Source organism: Columba livia, chromosome 2, assembly GCF_036013475.1.
Source record: "Columba livia isolate bColLiv1 breed racing homer chromosome 2, bColLiv1.pat.W.v2, whole genome shotgun sequence".
Lineage (NCBI taxonomy): Eukaryota > Metazoa > Chordata > Aves > Columbiformes > Columbidae > Columba > Columba livia.
The window spans coordinates 93,033,674-93,057,705 of NC_088603.1; the positions used below are offsets into that span (position 1 = coordinate 93,033,674).

Sequence of the window (24,032 nt, forward strand, 5' to 3'; positions counted from 1 at the left end):
AAACAAAAAAACCCCAAACAAACACACCCCCCCGCAAAAAAAAAAACCAAACCCACACACCACCACAGTTTTATTCTGCAATTCTCCATGGCTTTTTCTTATACAGAAAAACAGCAAGGAAAACAACAATTTGAATAAATCTTTCTTTCTTCATGGAGACAGTCCAAAGATTTTTTTTCCTGCATGCAATTTGTCAGAAAATAGACAATAGGTTGTTCACCAACCAAGCAACAATTGTGGCAAATACATCCATGCAAACAACGCAGCAGCGCCTTCCTCTCACAGGCCTTCTGTCTTCTGGGGACACTGACTCAAACCAACACAAGCCAATACTAGCACTGTATGAGAGAGACCAAGAGTGATTGAACCCATAGGGGTTTTTTTTAAAGTAAATATTATTTTTAGAAGTCAATTGTAAAAATGCTTCCTCCTCCCCTGTTCCCAAATCAAGACTACAGCAAAGCTTGTTTTCACTTCGCTTGAGAGTACTACACTGCTAGAAAGCATAAGAAAAAAAATAATTACCAGAAAAGCTACTGCTTTCATCAGTAAAGTGTCTACTATCATATTCAGCATCATCACCAAATCTCTCTAGACTGTAAAAAAAATACCTTTTTCATAATTCATACTACCTACACAGAATTGCACAACTCAAAAAAAGATAAAAGGTACCTTTCATAACCTCACAACTGTTCTCCAGAAAGACAAAAAACAGGTTATTTGCAAAACAGGAGCAGAACTACAGGTCTGTAAAGATGCTGGAAGTCTTTCTATCTATCATGATTCAAAAACATTAGTAAAGCAACCACCAAACCCAGTTTGTTTTGAAAGCACTAACGTACACCAGCCTCAAGTATGAGCACAGAGCATCAATGGGCCGGGCATGCTTGCCTTCAGAAGGACTATCAACAAAGAGTTGTGTGTTGACTGCCACGAGCTGGCAGACACGCTCTGCACCTTCTCTTCAGCCACCAGGAAACACTACCCTCATTGTTTCACAAGTATGCAAAGCAACCAGCGCAATTCGTGTGGAGGATGTGTGTAAAATGCACTGGACACCTCTCTGCCCTTTCAATGGACAAAGCATTCACTATGAAGGAACACAGAAGTCAAGAAAACAAGATCAAGTGTCAACTACGAGTTTTTTGTTTGCTTCGTTTGTTTATAAAGAGTGGGTAATTTAGTCTTTCTTTAATATTTCTATTATAATAGGCTATCGAAAACTTAGACTGAGCTATACTTCCCTCTGAAAATCTCCACCTTCCTATCCTATTCCACAACAGTTTCAAACAACAGTCTTGTCTTTTCTCCCCCTACTTGCAAGCTCTCAGGTGGGAGCAGCAGCAGATGCACACCCCTGACATTACAGGTAACACATTTCCTGTGTTACAAAGCACTGACTTTAGACCTCACTGACAATTCTTCACCATGAGTCACATGAAGTTCAGGAGACATCAGATAATTATCACTTGGTGTAACAGATCAAGTAGTCATCTTCCTCAAAAAATGCGAGTATGGCAACAGCCTTAAACCAAGCAGCAGCAACTAGACAGAATCATCGACTCCCTCCAGTATACCAGCTGACATTAACCTCAGCTACCTATATAGACACGTACATCTGCATAGGTATGCACACAAAGTGAATTTCTTCATTTAGTTGTTATGAATATGACCCAATGTCCACTTTCAGAGTACTCTTCTTCACTAGAAAAAGTGTAGGTGACATTAACACTGGAAAACAAACATAGTATCCCTTCAACTGAGAAAGATGTACCTTTCTGTTTAACCTGTTCTAGTCTTCCCTGCCTCATCAGGCAAAAAGTTCCCAGATATACTGAGGACTACCAGTGGTAGTCAATGGTGCGGAGTCCAGTTGGAGGCCAGTATCTAGTGGAGTGCCTCAGGGGTCAGTACTGGGGCCAATATTATTCAATATATTCATTAACGATTTAGACGAGGGAATAGAGTGTACTATCAGCAAGTTTGCTGATGACATTAAGCTGGGAGGAGTGGCTGACACGCCAGAAGGCTGTGCTGCCATCCAGCGGGACCTGGACAGGCTGGAGAGTTGGGCGGGGAATAACCTGATGAAATTTAACAAGGGAAAGTGTAGAGTCCTGCATTTGGGCAGGAACAACCCCAGGTTCCAGTATAGGTTGGAAAATTACATATTAGAGAGCAGTGTAGGGGAAAGGGACCTGGGGGTCCTGGTGGACAACAGGATGACCATGAGCCAGCACTGTGCCCTTGTGGCCAGGAAGGCCAATGGCATCCTGGGGTGTATTACAAGGGGAGTGGTTAGTAGATCAAGAGAGGTCCTCCTTCCCCTCTACTCCGCCCTGGTGAGACCCCATCTAGAATACTGTGTTCAGTTCTGGGCCCCTCAGTTCAAGAAGGACAGGGAACTACCTGAGAGGGTCCAGCGTAGGGCAACAAAGATGATTAAGGGAGTGGAGCATCTCCCTTATGAGGAAAGGCTGAGGGAGCTGGGCCTCTTTAGTTTGGAGAAGAGGAGACTGAGGAGTGACCTTATTAATGCTTATAAATGTATAAAGGGTGAGTGCCACGAGGACAGAGCCAGGCTCTTCTCGGTGGCAAACAATGATAGGACAAGGGGTAATGGGATCAAGCTGGAACACAAGAGGTTCCACTTAAATTTGAGAAAAAACTTCTTCTCAGTGAGGGTGCCAGAGAACTGGAACAGGCTGCCCAGGGGAGTTGTGGAGTCTCCTTCTCTGGAGACATTCAAAACCCGCCTGGACATCTTCCTGTGAGACCTCACCTAGGCGTTCCTGCTCCAGCAGGGGGATTGGACTGGATGATCTTTTGAGGTCCCTTCCAATCCCAAACATACTGTGATACTGTGAAAAAATCCTATTTAATTATGAATACAAAATAGTTAAATGCATAACTACATTAAGAAGCAATCAATCACAGCTGCCCTCATAAACATTCAGTAAAATTGCACGCCCTATGGCGATCAGTGCTTTCTTCAACAGTGAGCAGAGACCTTCAAGGAAAGCTACCTGCTCTATTTACAGTATGATACTCAACTAACAATCTGTACTCTTTCATTTTCTGATCTGATAAAAAACAAACACACACATGCCATGATCTAGTAAATGGACTGGAGTTGGACCAAGGGTTGGACTTGATGATCTCTGAGGTCATTTCCAACCCACTCGATTCTGTGATGCAGTAGGAAAGCTCACAGGGGGAGGGTATGGGAGAGTAGAGTTTAGAAAAAAAATGTACCCGAGGTATGGTCATACCCAGTTTCTCCATTTCCACTGGTAATTTTTAATAGAACTACAGAGAGTGAGATAACTACAAATATTTCCCATTACCTCAGAAATTATCAGAGGGATGCAAAAATATGGACAGTTATGCTACTTTAACAGTGTTTAAAAAAATCACAACTTCAGCCTTCCAGAGGCCAAGAAGTCAAGTCTGTAAGTGGCAACAGACAACTGTGGTATAATAACATTAGAGCAACTCTGTCCTATACATAAAGGGAGCTACAGAATTCTTCTACTTCTTACCAAAGGTTTAGGCTTTTTGAAGATCAAACAGAGTATTATAGTGTGTACTACAGCATATTACTTCAAGTGAGAAAAGTGAGAGGGGGATGTATCCAGGCAAGATCCTAAGACCTCCCATTCACAACAGGCAGTATTTGAAATAAATCAACCGGCAAATTTGTAAAAGCAAATGTCAAATTTACACAATGCTTCTCAACATTTACAAAATATCTCGATATAATATTTTCTCATGAAGATAATAAACAAAGTGCTAAGTGGTAGAAAGTCCCCAAAGTAAAACCACTACTCCACACATCTAATTATGTCTGTTTAGAAAATGAGAAATTGTTTCTTCCAGCACTCTGGCATAAGAGATAGTCTACTGTCTATTCAGCTCTGTACCTTAATAGCAAAAGAAATATAAATATTGGAGTCTTTATTCTAAACCAAATAATTTATGGCTGTATGCACAGCTTAAAAGGGTTATTTATATGTTTACTAACTTAAGAACCAAATGTAACCATTAAAAACCTCACAAATCAAATAGGAGGAATCCTCTTGCAAGAAGTAATTAGCACACGTTAATCAAAGAGTAAAATGAGAAAATGGTATTCTTGTCCACAAGCTTTTATGAAGCCCTATATTATCACACATTACGTTAGTCCCTTAGTATGTAATTAAAATATTAGAGACAGCTGTTTAAGAGGTGAACAAGCATATCATAACTCCAAAGTCCAAAGCAACACACTGCTTATTAGGAGGACTTTAACTCAGGGAACAGTAAGCTTACAGCACATAAAAGTAAACCTTCAGAAAAAAACACCCTAGAGCACATAAGTAACATGTAGAACCTCCCCTAGGAAAAAAACTCTGTCCTGGGGACTCAGTTCTTTGAAAATATTAATGCTCTATGTAAAACAGAAATGTTGTGGTGAGGGAAGAAACACAGAAGTGAAGAGGGAATAGTTTGTTGCCTCCTGCCAGTTTTAAAGCATTTCAGTAAGACTGTCTGTCAGTGTCAACAGAATATGTACCCTAAAACAACAAACTGCTTGAGCAAGCATATGTCTTCATACACAAATGCTAAGTCTCCCACAGAAATTCTAGTTTCTGGTATCTTCATCTGCCTCCAGGCAAAGCTCTGCTGCTTCCAACAGTATCTGAAATTTGGCCGAGCTGACAAATTACTATCATTTCTCATTTGCAAGAGTAGGAAGATCACTTTGACCAAAAAAAAATTATTCTGTTCTTTTAAGTACAAATCGGCAGGCAAACATTTTCTGGTTTCAGGTGAGATAATGGTCCCTATTTTCAGGAAGTTTTGTTTACCACAAAGGAACACAGGAAGCACAATGTTATCAAGTTTCCAAAACAATGGATTTGGTTAGTAACACCTATCCTAAATTCCTTCTTGTCCTTTCCTTTCTGTAAAATCAGTAACAGGTAGTTGAAACAGAATATCGAGAGCTATTAACACTGTCATAACACGGGTGAGGAAACTGCAACAATAAACCAATGAATTATCTTTTCTAAAAAAAGCACTCCTGTTTTAATGCAGCCTTTGGCAATGCAGCAATCCAGCAAATAATTTTCCAAATGACACTGCAAATCTTAAGGTTTCTTCCTAGAAACACTCTGTTCCACTTAGTTTACTGATGGCTGAGCCAGTCAGCTGTCTGCACAGCCTTTCTTTTTACAAGCACAAACCCAGAAGATGCGTCACTATGCAGGGAACAAGGTATGCAAGGTTACATATGCATCATGCCTAAAATTGAGTAGGAAAAAAAAAATCAACTACACTAAAAATCAGCAGTGCAGCTCAAGGAATACATAATAATGTCCCCTAGTCCCTAAGCATTTGCTTCGATCCCCACACTCCTTTCTGACATCATCACATTTGGGTATAGGTTAGAGCTATTTTCTGTATTGCAGTACATTTCTGTACTAAAATTTTGCAAGATATTTCATAAAACATGCCTAAAGAAGGGAAAGAATGGCCAGGAAAAGACTGTTCACTGTAGCAGCAGCGGCAAACTGGCATGCTCATGAAGCTAACCACCTAATTCACTAATTTTGAGACTGGCCACTGTTGTTAGGCTAAATCTCAACAGGCCTATTACATGGTCATTATGCCTTCTATCTTCTCTAATTGTTTGTTTTTCTGTTATTCTGTATCGGTTTTCTATCTCAATTTAAACACCTCTTTAGTAGCTGCTGTGGACCAGGAACAGTGTGGATTACATAATAACATCATGAGGAGAAGGATTATTAATCTGATACCTGGCAGACTGCTTCAGGGTCTGAGAAACTTTCACTACTGGAAATCTCCACCAGCTACTCAACCATTTAGCACTTGTAGTAACTGGAAAGACCTCAGTTGTATGAACTCTTGCTTTCCTAAAACACCTGGCTGGTTCAGGTTGAGGAATAATTCTTGTTTGAATGTTCTAGAAAGTGATGAAACTGGAATCTTCCATATAGAAACTCATCCTAGGGTACACCAAAAGTTAGGTAGCAGCAGGAAAACACTCAGATTGTTTAAGTTTCTAATCAACCCATAACAACAAAGTTACTAAAGATAAAATAGTGGAACAAGTAGGCTAAATACTTGCTATTTTGAGATAAAGGTCAGGATATAGAGAGAACTATGACTTACAGAAGAATAAAATCTGAACATTTTGAGATGAAGGTGGGCTATACTACAGAACACTTCAGCAAGCACCAAAATGAAAGCATCTTTTAAAAATACGGTTAAATAAAAAGCGATAAAAATACGAATGTACTACATTTATCCAATCAGTATTGAATTATGCTTATTCCTTTAGAAAGATGGGGAAAAAAAAATCACTGGAAGTACTATCTTAAGCCACTTAACCTGAAACCTTTATCTTGACGTCAAGACAAGCAAACAGGAACCTCTCAACACTATTACACACACCTCATGACAGGCCAAAACAAGCATCCCAACTCATTCTGCTTTTAGCTCAACTGTTTGATAAAGGCACACACTTAGCAAAACACTTCTTAACACTGGCTCATGTGGAAAGTATCAACTAACGTTTTTGTATATGTTAGGAAATGTACTATGGTTTTTAAAGACTCAAATCAAATTCATCATTAGTAACTAAACTAGACAAGCAATACCAGCTGAAAAAGTATTTCTAAGACCTTCCTCCGCAACTGAAAACTTGGGGCTTGCAATTATCTCCCCATGGGGCTCTCACCGAAACAGGAGACAATCCATTTTTCAAAATAACTAAACTGGATTTCCATGGTATGATACATGAACATTTAGCTTCAAATTACTTTGATATAAAATTAATAAGAAGCAACTATAAGTAGCAGCTCAAGTGCTTCATCAGCTTCAAAAGAAGAGCAAATGCTGAGAACAGTTACTTGCTTTGCAAGTTGAAGTGTTCTACAGACCAAGTATGTTCAAACCACTGATTTGTCAGCATTACTCTTAAATTTGCACCCAAAAGAAATTCCATGCTTCCAGAAACTAAGTTCTAAATAAACTCTAAATAAAAAAAAGATGTCTTAAATAAGATTCTTTCAGCAAAAGCCTTAACCTTCCATAGTCATTGAAAAATTATATACAGAAAGGAAAATTCAATTTGATTTTCCATACCATAGAAACAATATTCTGCTTACTCATCAAGAATTAATACGGCAAAAAAGTTTGCAAAAGACTTAAAGTTCAGTGCTATCTTCAGCATGTTTGTGAAAGAAGACTACAAGAATTTAGACAACATGTACATTTGACTTCTATATGACTGTCTTGTCTATCTGGTTTGTACTACCATGTAATTTTTTGCTCAAGACATTACATCTTATCCAAATACATCAACTCTCTTGCCTACCTCCACAAAAATCATTCCAACATACCTCAGGGCTATAACGGTGTACCTTATGCTGTAAATGAAATCTGACAGTATGCCTACTTTACATTTTACTGGGGTATAAGAACCCCTCCTATTTCTTACCAAAATCCCACTGATATTTTCTTGCTAAACATAGCTACCCGCTTTTGCCTGAATTGGATCAATGTCTCTACCATTTAGTACATGTTTTTCCCATTTTTCTGTTTCTATTTCCAGAAAGCACGAGCAAGCCTGAAAAGGAAACAAAGTCCTATTGTCAAGAGTAAGCTTTACTCTTGCCCTAGTCAAGAGGAATGAGAAGGGAGAAGATCAAACTGATTGTTTCCTACCTGAAACTGGCTAAACAGGCTCATCATGCTAGTCAAAACTCTCACCTGCCAATAGCTAGATACTCCCCAGTCAACACTTCTACATTCTCTCAAGAGTTCCGGATTTGCAAACACTTTTCTTTTTTTCTGTTCCCATCTCCTATGAGTTTTTTTGGTTGCCCAACTGCTGTTTGCCTATACTTGGAGCCCGCAACACATTCCTTTAGGCAAAGCATTGACTAGGAGACTCTCCAATGCCGTTTGTTGCTGCAGTAAACCAAAAAGTTGAAAAGGGAAATGTCATTGCTTCCTTCACATTGCCCACGGCAGTTGTTCAGGGAAGTCTGGAGATCACAGCTTTAGTTTGATCAACAGAATCTTGTACCAGAGTTCTTATTTCAAAGCTGTTCAGATGCTACCAAAATCTCTAATTCTCACCCACCTCCAACTACTTTTAATCACTAAAAGATGCTTGGTAACATCACTATGTCACCCAGTCCCAATTTTCCTCAGTCTGAAACACTGGCTCTTTGAGGCAATCTGTATCTTCTGAAACAGCCTTCAACATAGCAATGTCTGATATCAGATACCACTTTATTTTTTTAACCAGATGTCTAGCCTTTGACCATTTACAGCTTACATACTTACTGAAATAATTACAAGCTGAGGAGCCAACAGTACAATATTTCAATATGGTGATCCTGTCATTTACTTATAATGCTTTGCAAAGAACATCAATGACCCATGAACATTACACTTAAACATTTCTTCATTCTGGTAACAGAATTGATTATATTACATGTAATTTGTAGTCTTTTAATAATATGCTAAAAGAAAAACAAACAAACAAACAAAACAACAAGAGAGCAATCACCATTAGGCAGATCAACAGAAACACAATTCAGATACCATTAACAATAAATTTTAAGATAGTTACAATGCACCTTAAGACAACCTATATTTTTTCTTAGGATTTATTCATTTCAAAGCTTGAAGCAACCAACTCTTTTGATTGTTATATTTTTTTAATATGCCAAAAAAGTTGTTATAAAGTTAGATATTACATGTAGAAAAAAGCAGATAATTCAGGTAAAAACTGGAGTGAAAGCATAGGTGACAGTGTTAAAAATATGTCCATACTTAACACTAACATTTCACTCCTCGATAACAGTCAAGCCCTTAAAATAATCTTATTTAGCTGCAGTCATTCAAGAAAGTGAGAGAATATTATCATAAACAGTTTACTATTATTTGTAGTATAAGGGGTCTTTTCTAACAGTTGATTAGTGTAGAACACATGTCCAAAGAAACTAGGTCATAACTAAATATCCAACAATTGAATTTGAAGAAAATCTTGGCAGACAGTTGCTTTATTAATTTTCTCATACCACCCTTCTGTGCAAGTAGGTGCCACAGTTAAGAATAAAGCCTTAGTTTTCCCAAGGCAGTAAGGTTTAATTTTAGTGCAGAAAACAGTAGCATGAAGACAGTGAACTGAGCTTCTTTCATTCCTTTTCCTCATGCTATTCAGAAAGTAAACAAAATAGGTTATCACTCTCTCTAACTACATTAGCTCATGTACTTTACATGTATGAACAATACATTAATCTTCACTTCATCTTGTCTGCAGTCTGCTCTCCTATTCTCCCCTTCGTTTTTTCAAGAGAACAGGAGATAGCATACTTATGAAACACCAACTTTATAAGCTAAGTATCTCTTCTGTGAACAGATTTCAAACTATTCCCAGTTAAAAAAAAAAAAAAAAAAATACATTCAGTATGGAAATGTTCATATGCAAACTCTGGAAACCTTGTGTCAGGGAGAAGAAACACGACCAACTACTCATTAATGCAAGCAAAATGGTTTAACTTCCCCAAGAACTACCCTACAGCAGCAGCTGGCTACTTTTTTTATATTTTAAAAGGACCAGCTACAGTAGGAGCAGTGGCACACTGAAAAAATATCTGAATGTTGATGCTTAGAAATAAATTACAGTCCACCTGCACACAGCCCTTGCTAAAACAAGTTATCCTGCCTTGTGAAAAGCAGAACTCATCTCCCAGGATTTCAGTCAACAGCAATAACCTCAGCACCCTGACGCTGCTGCCCCTTACAAGCTCTTCTTCATTCCTCCACTCCCAAAACCTCCATGCCCACACGATACTATTCTATCTTCCCTATGTCTCTTAATTACCAAAGCAGCAAGAGGTATTCCATGCTAGGGTTTGTTCCAAGCTTTAGGTATGCCATCTGGTCAGTCAAAAACATGGGTCATTGGGGAATCGGCAGGCTAGAAAAAGAACAGGCAACTATTTAGTTGTCTTTCTTCTTCCTCCACATCAATTTTCTCCAAACTTCTGCTAACTTAATATTTTGAGGACCTTGCCCACTGAGTCTGACTAAAAATAGCCTACAAATTTTGGGGAGTGCACACAGGGGAAGAGCAATGGAGGACTAAAGGTGAACCAAGCAGGAGGTAATACTGTGTCAAAAAGAAACTCTTCCTCTCCTGCCAAAGCAATTTTTGTTGCCTGGCTGGAGCATGCATTCACATAAAAACACTATTAGCTTTTACAACAAGGACTACCACAGGGCATGATGTTCCCACTGATGTACAATGAGAACACAGACAGACTGCAGGCAGAGAACAGAATCCCAGCCAGCGCTGGTGCAGCCAGGGAAATACCCCTCGCATCACTTGAAGACTGGACATTTTATCCATACACATGCAGCCAAAGCAAGTGACTAAGTTTTTCCAAATGTCTTTCAAACTTTTTGTATATTAAAGTCTCGTCTAACAGCTACAAAAAGACGCTTACTTATAACTGAAAAGCCTTACGTTTGAAGCTGAACATAGTATTTCTCCCATAAACCTTCACTTGCAGCAGGTAACAAGTTTTTCAGACATATACGCAGTTTTTAAGATAGAAGTCCCTTAAAATTTCCCTAGTCTACATAGAGCTGGCTTCATAAGCTTGGAGGTTTTGCAGTAATGTTCCTCCATAAGCATTCGAGTTTTTACAAATAACCACTTTTTTTCCACCACCTCTCTATCTAAAACAAATCCCTTTCACAAAAGGAAGATAATTCTTCAACAACTGTTTGCATAAGACTCGCTAAACTTTCTCCTCTCTGAACAGGACTGCTCAGCCCACAAGTTTCATGATGCTGAGGCAGTAGCAGTTCCAGTTGCCACCAAAAGAACCAAACTAATCCCCTTTTTTCTACACCAGAGGACTCAGATTTGGAAAACTTTAAACACATTGTATGTCACTTGGGCCACTGTGTTCATTTCCTCTTCAATATGCCCGGCCATAAATAGATTTCAATTTACTTCAAAGATGCCAGTCATCACTTCTCTCTTAAAGTATTGTCTCCCTCTCCTGACATATCCTAGTTTACCTTTTATCTAACAGCTTAGTACATCGTTACAACACAAAGGCACTCATTTATTCAAAATACACTGAAATATCTCTGGTAAATTAAATTATGTCAAGAACTCACATGCAAAGGAAAATACAAGACCTCATGTCTTTTCTGAATACTCTCCAAGGATCAGTTAAGGTAAAATGAACATTCTCAGTAAGCTGACTTTGAGGTAATTTTCTTTTTTTTTTCTGAAATACTTGAGTTACACTTAAAAAAAAGGGATTATTTTTTGAAAAAGGTTGAATTTCAGACAGCCAAGTCTCTAAGATATGTCAAACTAGAGATCAAAAAACCCAAATTACTAGCAATTTCTATTATTTTCTCGTATTTCAGATACATTTCTCTACTCCCATTCTTGAATCATTATCACAGCTTTCTGAATAAAAATTAATGATACACCCGACCTGTCATTACACACCCAAACAAATGGAGAAGACAAAGAAATCACAAATTATGGAAAACTGTTAAGAGGGCATGCTACAACAGTTAAATGATGAGAGATATTTTAAACTAACAGCCAGCACGTTACAAGTGACAGATACAGAAGCAGACACCATCTCTTTGAAAAATCAATAAATTGTTCTCGTTTCTGCTCCATAGAAATAGACGGTACAGCTCATCCCTGCAGATGGAAGCACCAGTGAATCATAATTTCATCAGTTTCCTCAACAAAAAATGGCTCGATTAGAAGAAAGTTGGTATCATATATTTTTACAGCCTCGGAGTTGAAAATTTAGCTATGAGGATCCCAAGGTCAAACATTTGATTAGGAAATCAGTACCTGACTTGCATGCTATTTAAGTCTGGGCTCTTCTGCATAGAAGTGACAATAAAGAAAGCCAGCTCATTTTAAAAACCATCCCATTGTAGTTTCTTTGTTTAAAACCACGTGATATAAAGTAGTGGATTAGTGTAAACTACTGGCTATAACTCTGTGCTGTTCGACTGTCATGCATACAACATGAAGTAGGCTATAAAAAAAAAATAAAAGGCACTGTTTTCCTGGTAGAAGCTGAGTTGTTTTATTAAGTTTTAGACAAAGAGGAAAATGTGGTTTAAAGGAGTTCTTAGATATCTTTCAAATATACGCAACACTCAAGAAGAATAGAAAAGCCATTGTTTCAGCCCTAAGTCGTTCTTGCTGTATTTGGGAAAGCACAATTTTTTAGGGGAAAAAAGGGACAGTCATGATAGCCTAAAACTGCAAAAGAAAGCTTTGACATAATCCAAAGCAAGAAAATTACATATTATTGTACTTCTGTGAATCACATCACAGCTGAGATTGGGACAATTGGTTTCTTGCACGCAGCAAATTTCAAGCATTAAGTGGTTGCAGAAGAGTGATGAGTTTTCCTGGACATGGAAAGACAAAAGATGTGATTTGACAACTCTGCAAAACCCAAAAGGAACTAGAAGGAACCAGAACAAAGGAAACTTCTAGAAATGGAGGACTTGGTTTCTGGGTTTTATAGGCCTTCTTTTTTAAAGAACTAATTAAATTCAATAGGTAAGATTACTTGGTTTATTTTGGGTATTGGGTACCTTACATTTTTTTAAGTTAACTATTGCAGATATAAAGTTGTTATGATTTAGAACTGCAGTGCAAAATTAGATATGTAGCCTGACAAGCATGTTTTGATAGAGAAAAATGTTTTATGTTGGGTTTGCATATACAAAGTGGTACTCCCCAGACTCCCAGAATTGTTCATAATGTTTTTTAAACACTTTTCTCTTTCTAAGAGATAACACTATAGCAGAATAATGAGAATAATATTATGAAATAGTACTTTAATGCATAATACAAAAAAAAAAAAAGCTTTCAACAACTGTACCATACACCTTTTGAATATATATACATTAAGATTTTTCAGATGCTTTTGTCAGAGTAACTTTGATTCTGCTGTATCCCAACTACATTTTTACAAGAGTTGATGGATTGTTTAATATTCACTGCAGGAGTCTGCCAGTGCTACTGGACAGTCACGGTACAGAATGCTACCTGATTCTTTAACGTTTTGTACAAAGTAGTATATTTCAACAACATACACATTATTTTAGACTTGATAAAATATTAATGCAGCTCCTAGCAATTCAATGTATCTCTTCACAGCTGAGCATCAATACAGATTTTAGAGCTTGTAAAACCTGTAATAATTATTAGTTTTTCTAAAGCTATACTACCAATACTTTTTAAGCTCTCAGTACATCAGAGGTATTTTCAAGGTTATACTATTGACCATTTCTTTCCGGAACTCTGCACAGCTGGAGCAGTCCTCAAGGCTGATACTCCAAAAATATTTTATTCCCATGTAAATATCTTATTCCAATGTTCCTAAACCCCATGATGCCATAGATTAAAACAGATTTGAAGCAGAAAAAAACAAAAACAAACCTAAAAAAACCCACACCACACACAATATTCTCATTTTTGATGAGTATGCCATGTAACACAGCAGCAGCTGCCCTATTCCATTCTGCTTTAGCAAGAAACTTGAGCTTTTAGAAAGAATAAAGAATTCCTGTGCATCCTTCCTGTCACATTATTTTCCCTGCTCACTTCAGTACCCAAGAGAATTTGAAGAAAAGGGACCACTAAGCAGCTTGGAGTTGTTTTCCCACAGCTATCTTAGACCACACTTCCAAAACATTACCAGTCTGTTCTTTAAAGAGGACAGATACTTAGATTAATGCTAAGTCTCAAGCAAATGCAAGTTTAACTTACTGGACTTTCCTATCCTATCTGTAACCCATTCTATACACAAACAGCAGTGGAGCAAGGCATAAGTCATAAGAAGAACCTCAAGGCCTTTCAAAGTCTCTGAGAAGATATAAAGCATATGGACTTCTTCAACTACATTAAGGCTCCTCCTGAAGGTGGTACTCTACTTTTCTACTCCCTAAAGTTACTGAACTGAATGACTTTGTATTTTTATGCTGTTTCTGAGACTTAAAGTTCAGGAAAATAAACCACAAAATCAAATATTTAAAAATGTCTGCCTGAAAATGGACTTCAATTTTATAACTTCTCTTTGTAGACAGAGGGCCTTAGGGGTGCATATAATTTTTTTTGAAATATGTATTCAAATAGATGTATTTAAACTGTAGTACCTCTGCTGCACTTTAAGAAGCTTAGTATTTGTATTACGAGTGTACTTGTTGGCACTGTCTTCAGAATTTGAAACTGAAAACAAAATAGGTTTCCTAAACTATTACTAATTTAAGTACCTATATTTCTTAAACTTCTGACCAGTGAGGCATGAAGAAAAAGTGCAGGAGTATACTGGAAGGGGGAGAAAAAGTCACACACTGCTTGCAGGGGTGGGGTTTTTTTGGCTGCTCTAAGTATACCTGTTATTCCAAGTATTTCTTTGGAACAGCACTGCTCTGGTATGTAAATGTAAAGATAGCAGATGCTCACTTCACACACATGATACTACAGACAGAGTTTAAAACTGCAAAGCTGTCTTTAAAGAAAATTAAAAAAAAGAAAGGGTTTCTGTGGAAATACATCCTTAACTTCTTTACAACAGTCATTAACTCACAAACTGGACATTCAAAGTAGCATTCCAATCAGCAGAAACTGAAGTAGTTTCTTACAGGAGGACTGTCTGGAGACAATAGTCAAAGCTGAATTTTTCATTTAGAATTAGGATTCATTTCTGTGTTTGAAAAGTATATCAATCCTAATTACCCTGAGTACACAATGAACTGAAAATTAAATAAATACATTAGCTTAACCTTAACATAAACGAGTCCTTAAAGATACTTTAAAAACACCCCATCAGTGAATGTTCTCTCTTCGATGTATTTAATGCAGAAACATCATGAACAGGATATGCACATAAGAGGCCAGGTTGTTGTTAATGCTAAATTATTCATAATGGTAATCAAACTGATGAATGTCACACTGAGTGATAGCACAACTCCAACCAATCCTACCTCTTCATGTATAGCTCATTTCCACTTGGGCCATCTGAAGATTCAGAAGCCTACTGTAGTTGTGGGTTGGTTTTGCTGTTTGCAATACCTAGCATAGCTGGGAACTGACCACATGAAACTTCATATTCTTGTCATCCACTTTTGGCTGGGGTGAGAGATAGCTTTATGCTTTTTCTTAGTTCTTCCTCATCCTGGCCGCTCTAGTCAAACTCATTTGAGAACACTGTTGTGGGGACATCTGCCTAAGACCTCTTTCTCTTTATGGAGGTCCATGGTCATTTGATGTATTTTTCATTCTGCTTTTCAATCAGCTTCTGCATTCAGATATTTAATGAGCGCTTCAAAATCTCTCTACACAGTAACAACTGATTCCAACTCACTACCAATATTCCCATCCCTGGTTTGTTCCTCACAGAACCCCGAGAAAAACAAACACACATAACACCTTGTTTCCCTCTCCCTAGAAGAATCCTGGCATTATCACTTCCCTTCTAATTTTTAGTGCAATTCTGGTTATCATTCACAATTTGCACTAAAGCATTGCTAGCATACATAGTGTAGGTTTAAATGACATGGAAAAAGATAACGATGACTCGTAGCTATAGAAAAATAAACAGATCCGGATTCAAGTTCTTCAGGCTCTTTTGGCCTTCATCATGTTGTGGTTGCAAAATGAGGCTAGCATTCCTGTATCCTGTAGAACAACTTCATGTGAGATAGTTACGCACTGTGATATGATCGTAATTCCTGTGGCTGACAGGAAGCACCAGCTGAAGCTCTGGAGTCTATCCTAATGCACTGTCAAAAAGTATGACATACCCTCTTGCTGGCCCATAACAAGTTTTCACAGGAAACTTGGATGTTGAATATCATCCCAATTCAATTGTTCCACATAACTGGGATGACAAATTTTGTCACATGACTTCACTTACACATCAGGAATTCTCTTAGTGAAGAAATATTTGAACTCAACATGAAAATAGTGCCATAGCCCACTACAAAGAAATGCTATTTGTACAAAAAGTGGCAAGATTTCAGCCATAGTAAGAAATTCCACCAAAACAAAACAAACAAAAAACCCCAACCAAACAAACAACAAAAAACCCCAACCACCTGGAGATTCTCAGCTTAACCAATATCAGCACTAGTGAAAATAAAGCAGATTTTCCAAAACATTTCCAATATTACACTGGCTTAAAATTGACAGGACAAAGTTTCAAAAAGCAGGACTAGCCTTATGGAATGAAAGAGCAGTTCACACGTTCTGCCTGCAAAGGATGCTAACGCTCTTGCAGAATACTGAACTGGTCTATCTTTTGCATTAAGTTTTCTGCCTGAGTAAAGTTTCTGAAAGTTGATACCAGCATGGCACAAGAGGGGAAAAAGAAAAGTATGAAAACAGATCCCTCTTTAATTAGGAATGAATTTCGCAGCAGCTGTACATCAGCTGGTACCACAGTCTAAACTTACACAGCAGCAAACTGCTACTGCTTTATACCGCTATTCACTAGCACTAGCTTCTCACAGGAGAACACACACTAACGCCTTAAGGACCATCAGATTAGGCAGAATAGTAGTCCACAGCACAAACAGTACTCAATAGCCCTACCTATGTATCTCTTCTAAATGCTCAAAAAGAGCTGATAATAAAGGAAAAATACACCAGCTGAATTTACCAATGACAGTTGCAGTAGTCATTCAACACTGATTACAGTAAAAAGGCACCATTACAAACCTCTGACTCTCAAGGATAACTTTTTAGTTTCACAGAAATGAAGCTGACCACTCCAACACCAAAATCAAATACCTTGGCAAAAAAAAAAAGTTCTGAAGCCACTTCACAACTTATCTACCACTTAAAGGCAGAAGAGAAGATTAAAAACTTGGATTTCTTTATTTTTAATGATTGAAAATAAAGCCTTGGATAACAAGCAAGTGTGGTAAGTGATATCAAGAGACAATCTATGACAACCACCTTGCCAAGGATACCTTTTCTTAACTGACCAAGTCTCCAAGCACATTTGTTTCCAGTGACAACTAAGGTTGTAACAACTAAACAGACTTTTCCATGTGGAGTGCTTGGTTCCGTTTGCCCTTCAACCAAAGACACAAGGAGTCAAAATCATATTTGCTACAAGAAACTGCAACCCACCACTGAGTAACCTGCATAGTCTAGGGCTTTAGAATTCTAATTATTTCTCCTTACTGGATTATAACCAGACCTTTATGTGAACGCGACGATAAAAATGCCTCAATGGGTTGGGAGTTACTGCAACAGTACATGCACAAGATATTTATGCAGCACTCAAAGTCACAAGCTTCTTAAAGAGCATTTACTTTTGGCTAAATTAGAATCTTGATATTTCATAGTGTAAAACCATATTCAAGCAATCAAAAAGTGAATAATAGAGCAGTTAGCCAGCTCTTTAATACATTAGCTAAAAGTATATCAATTCCATTGATTTTTATGATGGGCTGATTTCACATAATGGACTAGGGCTGCTACAAACGCTGTAAAAGGGAAAAAATGCTTTGCCAGAATTAGTGGAAGATGGTGTCAAAATGCTTTTACAACAAGCATATAGTTAAAACATTTTATTTGGAGATGTTAAATTTAGAATACTACTGTCAAGAATAGATTTGGTCCTAAAAGTTGAGTAAAAGCCATGGTTACAACACTGCAGATATATTTTGCAGATTTCAGTTATATTTTGCTTTAAATATTTTGTTTTATTGGTAGCTAAGAAACACAAAGCTTGCATTATGAATACCTAGTCAAACTTCAACACAGCAGAAGGCTAACAGCAGGATGCTTTGAGGATCCATACAGCAAGCAACATTTAAAGGCACTAATTAATGATCTAGAAAATAAAGTAGAAAAGTTAACAGTTATGTAGGTTAGTCAAGTACAGAAGACCAAAAAATGTAACCAACTGGGAGCTAATCAACCACGATGTACAGGTAACACACTGGCAGATAAAATTCAATATTAATACATGCAGAAGTAGTGTCACTGAAAGCTAAAGACAGAATTATTAGTAGAGCCAGCAACCTTCTAAATTAAGTAGACCTAGTATAAACAAGAGGATTACAAGCATCCCTGTGGAACTCAGGGAAGATATCTGTTCAATGTGAGAGCATAGCTGTTGAAAATTAAAAGTATCAGGATTCAAAAGCAGCAGTGGCAAACACAAGCAAAACTGTGGTTTCGTCATATAAAAGTAGTGCTTCTTTGTTAACCATTACCTCAAAAAGGCTGCTGCAGTATTACATAGAGTGTGTGAAGAAACATGTATAAAGAGATTGTACGAATTGTTACAATTGTAAATTGTATAAAGATATTACTGCTAATACAAAGAATCACAAAGTAGGATATGAAAAAATACATAGCTATAAGTAGACTAAACAATGAAAACTGAAGGGAAATAATTTAAATTTCAAAAAATAAGATACTGCTCAGTGAAAGTGGGAAGCATATAGTTCAGAGGTATGCTTTCTCAATACAATGCATAATTAAATACTAATTTCTAGTGCATCTTTATTACAAAGAATCTGCTCATAGCCAAAGAAGGACAGAAAACTGGACTGGGATGAGGAACATCACATTTAAGGATCCAAGTCTACTTCTATGAAATATTGTTGTAAGACACATACCATAACAAAAATATTCAGCATCTGCTGCCTGTAACCTTTCTTTTATCTGCCACAAGCTGTTCATCTAGATGAACTCCAACTAAGTTCCACTGCCACAATTTCAATGCGAAAATCACCATGTTGGCCCTGCAAGGGGAGGACACACACACCAAAAGTACCACCCCTTCCAAACAGTCTTTAAAAATCAAAATCCTGAAGAGAAACCCTAGAATGCAAAACATGCACTATAGCTTGGCCTAGCAGACAGAACTACAGACTTCCAGACTTTTGTTAATAATTTAAGAGAAATAAAATAACTCCAAAATTCTTGATAAAGTGATTGGTTTATAAGTAGGAAACAGCACCATTCTCAAAAGCACCACTCCAACTACTAAAAAGTGTTTTAATGAATCTTACAAAAAAATATATATATATATTTCAATTTGTAAGCCAGTCCTTGTCCTTGAAAGTTCCCAACACAGGTCAACTTACATCTAGAGATGGTTCCTGAACTTCCATGTAGAAGACACCTAAAGAAAGAGACTGGGGAGGACTGCAGAGCCAAAGAACATACCATTTGGGACCTGTGAATCAAACTTTTGTCTCAGGTGGACAGTCTGAGACTTATAATGTGCACTAAAACAAAAAAAAAAGGCGCCACAAACCAAAACACCACACACCAAAAAAACCCACAAAACAAACCACTAAAAATATAAAATGCAAACTCTGTCAAGAATCTCATGTCTCTTGAACTAAACATAATGTAAATTGCATTCAAGTGATTTAAGTATTTGGAAGTATCCTATTTTTAGACGAGTGTCCCTGGAGCTACTTTTTGTTCTCATCTCAAAAGACAAGCAGCATGCTCTTTCTCTGATAGAAGAAAGAATAATACCTAATAAGTTTACAACTAATACATATTTTACCAACACGTATGCAACAAAGAAAGGACAGCAGGGTACTATTCTGCTAAAGCAGCAATCTGGCATTGAAATTCATTCTAAATTACCTCAGTTCTTTCTCTGTATAGCTTATTCCTGAACTCATTTGTACAAATCCAGTTTGGGATGACGAGTGGGGTGGGGGGTGGAATTTTTGTGTAAAAGTGAAACAGTACCACCTCACCACTAGGATATGCAAAGACTGTCACATGGTAGTTTTAAAACATTTCCATTACTTTCATGAGTGTTTTTGAATTGCCCTATTCCTACAGAAACAAGTTATATGAGGAGTAAGGTATCCTCATTCATGTAGCTTACAATTCTGAAAAGCCAGGCAGCATCCAATACCAGTGCAAGTGTTATCACCATCACCTTGATCTCAAGGGTGGCTTGCATGTAGTGTCCTTGCCAGGTACCGTTTGTATCACTTTTCTGAAGATGACCATGCTGCCACAATCTGCATATTGACAATCATTTGAGGAACCTTCAGCTCTGATGTTCATTCACATTTTACAGATAAGGTAATTCTGATAAAACGGAGAAAATTCACATTCCAAGTGCTAGCAATACCACTTAAAAAGACCAACATCACAGGAGGACACAGACAAAATTCCAAGTCACAGAAAATTATGAAGCTGGCACTACAAAGTTAAATGCTTTCTCCAATATAAGCAATCCTTTGTATTTACAAGAAAAACGAGATCTGTGGTGTTCCAAGTGTTCAGAGGAACATGATCTTCACTGCCTTTACAAAGGAGTCAAGTTGAGAGTAGCAGTGTATAAAATACATGGTTAGTTACATAGTTTTGGTTTGAACAGCTGTTGGCTATGTTCATTTACAGTTCATGTAGTGCCAACATCATCTATATAGACAGAAGAGGCTTGTTTTCACTCCTGTTCATCACCATAAAAGTTATTTCTCTCAGCAGCTGCCGCACAAAAATCAGTTTCTATTTCAGTATCTCACCCTGCAAGTTCACAAAGTGGCGGGTTCTAAAGACTGCTAAACACAAGTACGACCTAAAGAAACTTGGCCGTACTTAATGATAAACGGGGTTGTGGGGAGGGGGGTGGGGAAGGACAGATGAACGACACTCACTTCTGCTTTCTTGGAGTGGAAGGAGGTGGTAACCCTGTTAACACGGGTAAAGTCACATGAAAACTAAATTGCTTTAGGCAACTACTCGGACTGAGAGCCCCAGTTTTCCCGAACCTCTTCAGCTTTATGAATTAAAAGGGAACAAAATGAGGCTGATCCGGATTCCAGCAGATAAAAGTCTAAAATATTAGTCACATGTTATATAATGACCATTAACTGATCGAACTCGGAGTGACAGCGGTGCAGCGGCAGGCCCGGGGATGCTGCCCCGCTGCTCCCCCCCTGTGGACACCGAGCAGCCTGGGAGCAGCAACAGGACGTCTCCAGAGCTTTCCCCGCCCGCCCCTTTCCCCGGCACGGAGCAACTCGGAGAGCCGCTGCCAGGCAGCTCGCAAGGCTGCGTGTGCCCGTTCCCCCCGCCCCGACCCTCCCGGCGGCTGCCCCCCGAGCGGCACCGCGGCGGGGCCGCCCCACGGGAGGAAGCGGCGATCGGCCGAAGCGGCGGCTGCCCCGCCGGTGGCCGGAGGGGGGAGAAGCCCGGCGCTGCCTGAACTCAGCGCTTCCCTTTCCCCGAGCCCCAGCGCGGGGGGGAAGCGGAACCCGAGGCGCCCGGAGCCCGCACTCACCTCGGCCCTCTCTGTCGCCGCGGGGCGGCCGGCGGGTGGGGGGAAGCACCGGGCGCCGCCGGCCCCGCCGCGCCTGTCACCGGGCGCCCGGGTAGGAGAGTCCCGCAGGGTAGATCCTCGGGGCGGCGGCGAGGACGAGCCGCGCACCGCCCGCTCGTCGCGGCGGCCGCTGCCTCGCACCAAGTTGAGGCGCGGCCGCCGTTGCCGTCACGCAGCCGGGCTGCCGGCGGCTGCCGCTACAGCCGCGGGGAACCGGCGCCTCCGCTCGCCGCCTCGCTCCGCGGCCGGGGAACGAGCGCCGCGCCGCCACGGCCGCCTCGGCCCCCCTCTTCCTGCGGCTGCCGGGAGCCGCGCTCCGGGCGCAGCGGCGCGGTCAGACGGAGCCCCGCGGAGGAACCGCCGCTGCCTTCCTCAGCGCCCCGGAGCCCGCAGCTGCAGCCCCGCGGCAGCGCCCGCTCCGCATGCCCCGGCCTCCGCGCAACAACCGCCGCCGGCGGCGCCCCCGCTCTCCCGCGCTCGCCTCTGCCGCCCGAGCGCTCTCAGCGCCGCGCCTCCATCACCGGCGCGGGGGCGGTGGCGGCGCGGGAGGTTGGGGGGAGGGGGCGGGCGCAGGGAAAGGGGCGGCGACCGCCCCGGCGCGCGGACACGTCCCCCGCGCGCCCGCGCCCCCTGGGCGGAGCCCGCGCGCATCGTCCCACCCCGCCGCTACCCCGGATGTGTGGGGGTGCGCGCGTTCAACGGCTCCGGGTGGGGGCGGTTGGACCCGGGGGGTCTCGCTGCTGCCTCTCCCGGTGCAGCAGGGCTCGCGGGCGCCCGTCCCCTCGGTACCCGTCTGGCTCCCGGGGGCTGCTCGTTTGGGCTGCTTCCAGTCAGAGCGAGCGCCGCTGGGCTGCGCCCCCCGCACCAGCCCGGTGACTGGGGTGGGGTGTGCGGCGCCTGGGCTTCCTGTATGGCCCTGCGGGCTCCTAACGCGTGGCTACAAGCAGGGGTCACGGATCTGTGTGGCGTTACGGGGTCTGTAGTCAGTTTTCAGGTGCGGTGTTTTCCTGTGTCATCCCTGCTGCGCTGGCATCTGCCACAGCCGCAGTGACATAGGCCTCAAAAGTGGGTCTGGTCCACGAGGCCGAACAAAAATTGCACGGCCGACCAAACTCCTCTTCCTACACCTTTTGATGGGGTGCTGCCAGCAGCAGCGGTTCCCAGCTCCTTGATGGACCACGGATGGGTTTGGCATGGCTTGTGCGTTGGCAACACTGTGTGCTGGCAATGATTTGAGGAACCATGGTTGAAGCATTTAACGTTTATAAATATATAAAGGGTGAGTGTCAGGACAATGGAGCCAGGCTCTTCGTGGTGACAACCAATGATAGGACAAGGGACAATGGGTACAAACTGGAACACGGGAGGTTCCACTTAAATTTGAGAAGAAACTTGTTCAGAGTGAGGGTGCCAGATCACTGGAACAGGCTGCCCAGGGAGGTTGTGGAGCCTCCTTCTCTGGAGACATTCAAAACCCGCCTGGACACCTTCCTGTGTAACCTCATCTGGGTGTTCCTGCTCCAGCAGGGGGATTGGACTGGATGATCTTTTGAGGTCCCTTCCAACCCCTGACATTCTGTGATTCTGTGTGAAAGAAATGTTGCATTGGGTCATTAGGCTGTAACAAACCTCTTAGCAGTGGCCGCTGAGCAAAGCAGCAGGCCATGGGTATTGGGCCCGTTGCAGCATCAAAATGTTAGACATGCACCCTGTAACAATGCCTGTGTACTAAGACTGTTTAATGCAGCTAGAAGATTACTTCAACCCCCCTCCAAATTTATTCTGGCACTTGAATTCTGGGAAATGTTTTATCTTTCCCTACTCCTAAATCCAGCTTTTTAAAGTTTATAGATCAAAGTTTGTATGCCCTCTTTAAAAAGTATAACTAGCAAAGTTTCAGTGAAGAAAACACTGAGTTTCCATGATGAGCAGATCTTAGTCTCTGAAATGATATATAACTTTAAAGAGGTGTTTGTTTACAGAACCCCCAAAACATGCTGTACTCATTATAAACATATTTAACGAGTTCCTTGGCAGAAACCCGATATTCTAAATAGAATTTAAACAGGAAAGCAAAGTTAGGTGAGTGCTGAACACTGCCATACTGATGCCCCACAATTTTGTGGGGAATTTTGCTTGTGCTTCCATTTACGTCTCTCTTAAAAGATCTCTCTGTTCAGGCAGACTGGTTCTAGTCCTTTACCTACCACACACTTGCAGCTGCCATTAGCCCTGTGGTATTTTATTTTGTCTAAGATTTTTTTATTATTCTCTTTGCCACATATGCAGGTGCTACTCACTCTCACCTCCCTTGAAAGCAACTCAGGCCTTTCTTAAAGGCACTTAGTTTTCCGAACCATTCATTTGGGATACTTTTTCTTCAGGTAAAACTGCTGAGTTCAGAATCCTTCTGTGGCCCCATAGAGCTGTTGAGGGTGAGCACTTAGTTTGCTGGGTAGAGAGCATACAGAATCCTGTTCTCTCTGCACATTGATGTATGCTTATTTTGACAGCTGTATACTTGTCTACTTTTGCAAGTGTTAAAGAAGATATTTCAGGCGCAGCCTCTGTAAGCAGGAGAGGGCAGGCAGCAGCTCAGTGGTTACACTTGGA

At 40.5% G+C, this 24,032-nt stretch overlaps 1 protein-coding gene across 3 annotated transcripts in view; it reads right to left on the reverse strand.

Annotated features, from left to right (window-relative positions):
- The window catches only part of GALNT1 (polypeptide N-acetylgalactosaminyltransferase 1), a 90,619-nt gene extending 68,645 nt beyond the window's left edge, over positions 1-21,974 (reverse strand). For all 3 annotated transcript variants that reach the window (XM_065052818.1, XM_065052820.1, XM_065052819.1), the window contains exon 1: positions 21,381-21,974. The gene's annotated coding sequence lies outside the window, so the exon portion shown is untranslated. The remainder of the gene's footprint in view (positions 1-21,380) is intronic.
- Between the last annotated feature and the right edge of the window lie 2,058 nt (positions 21,975-24,032).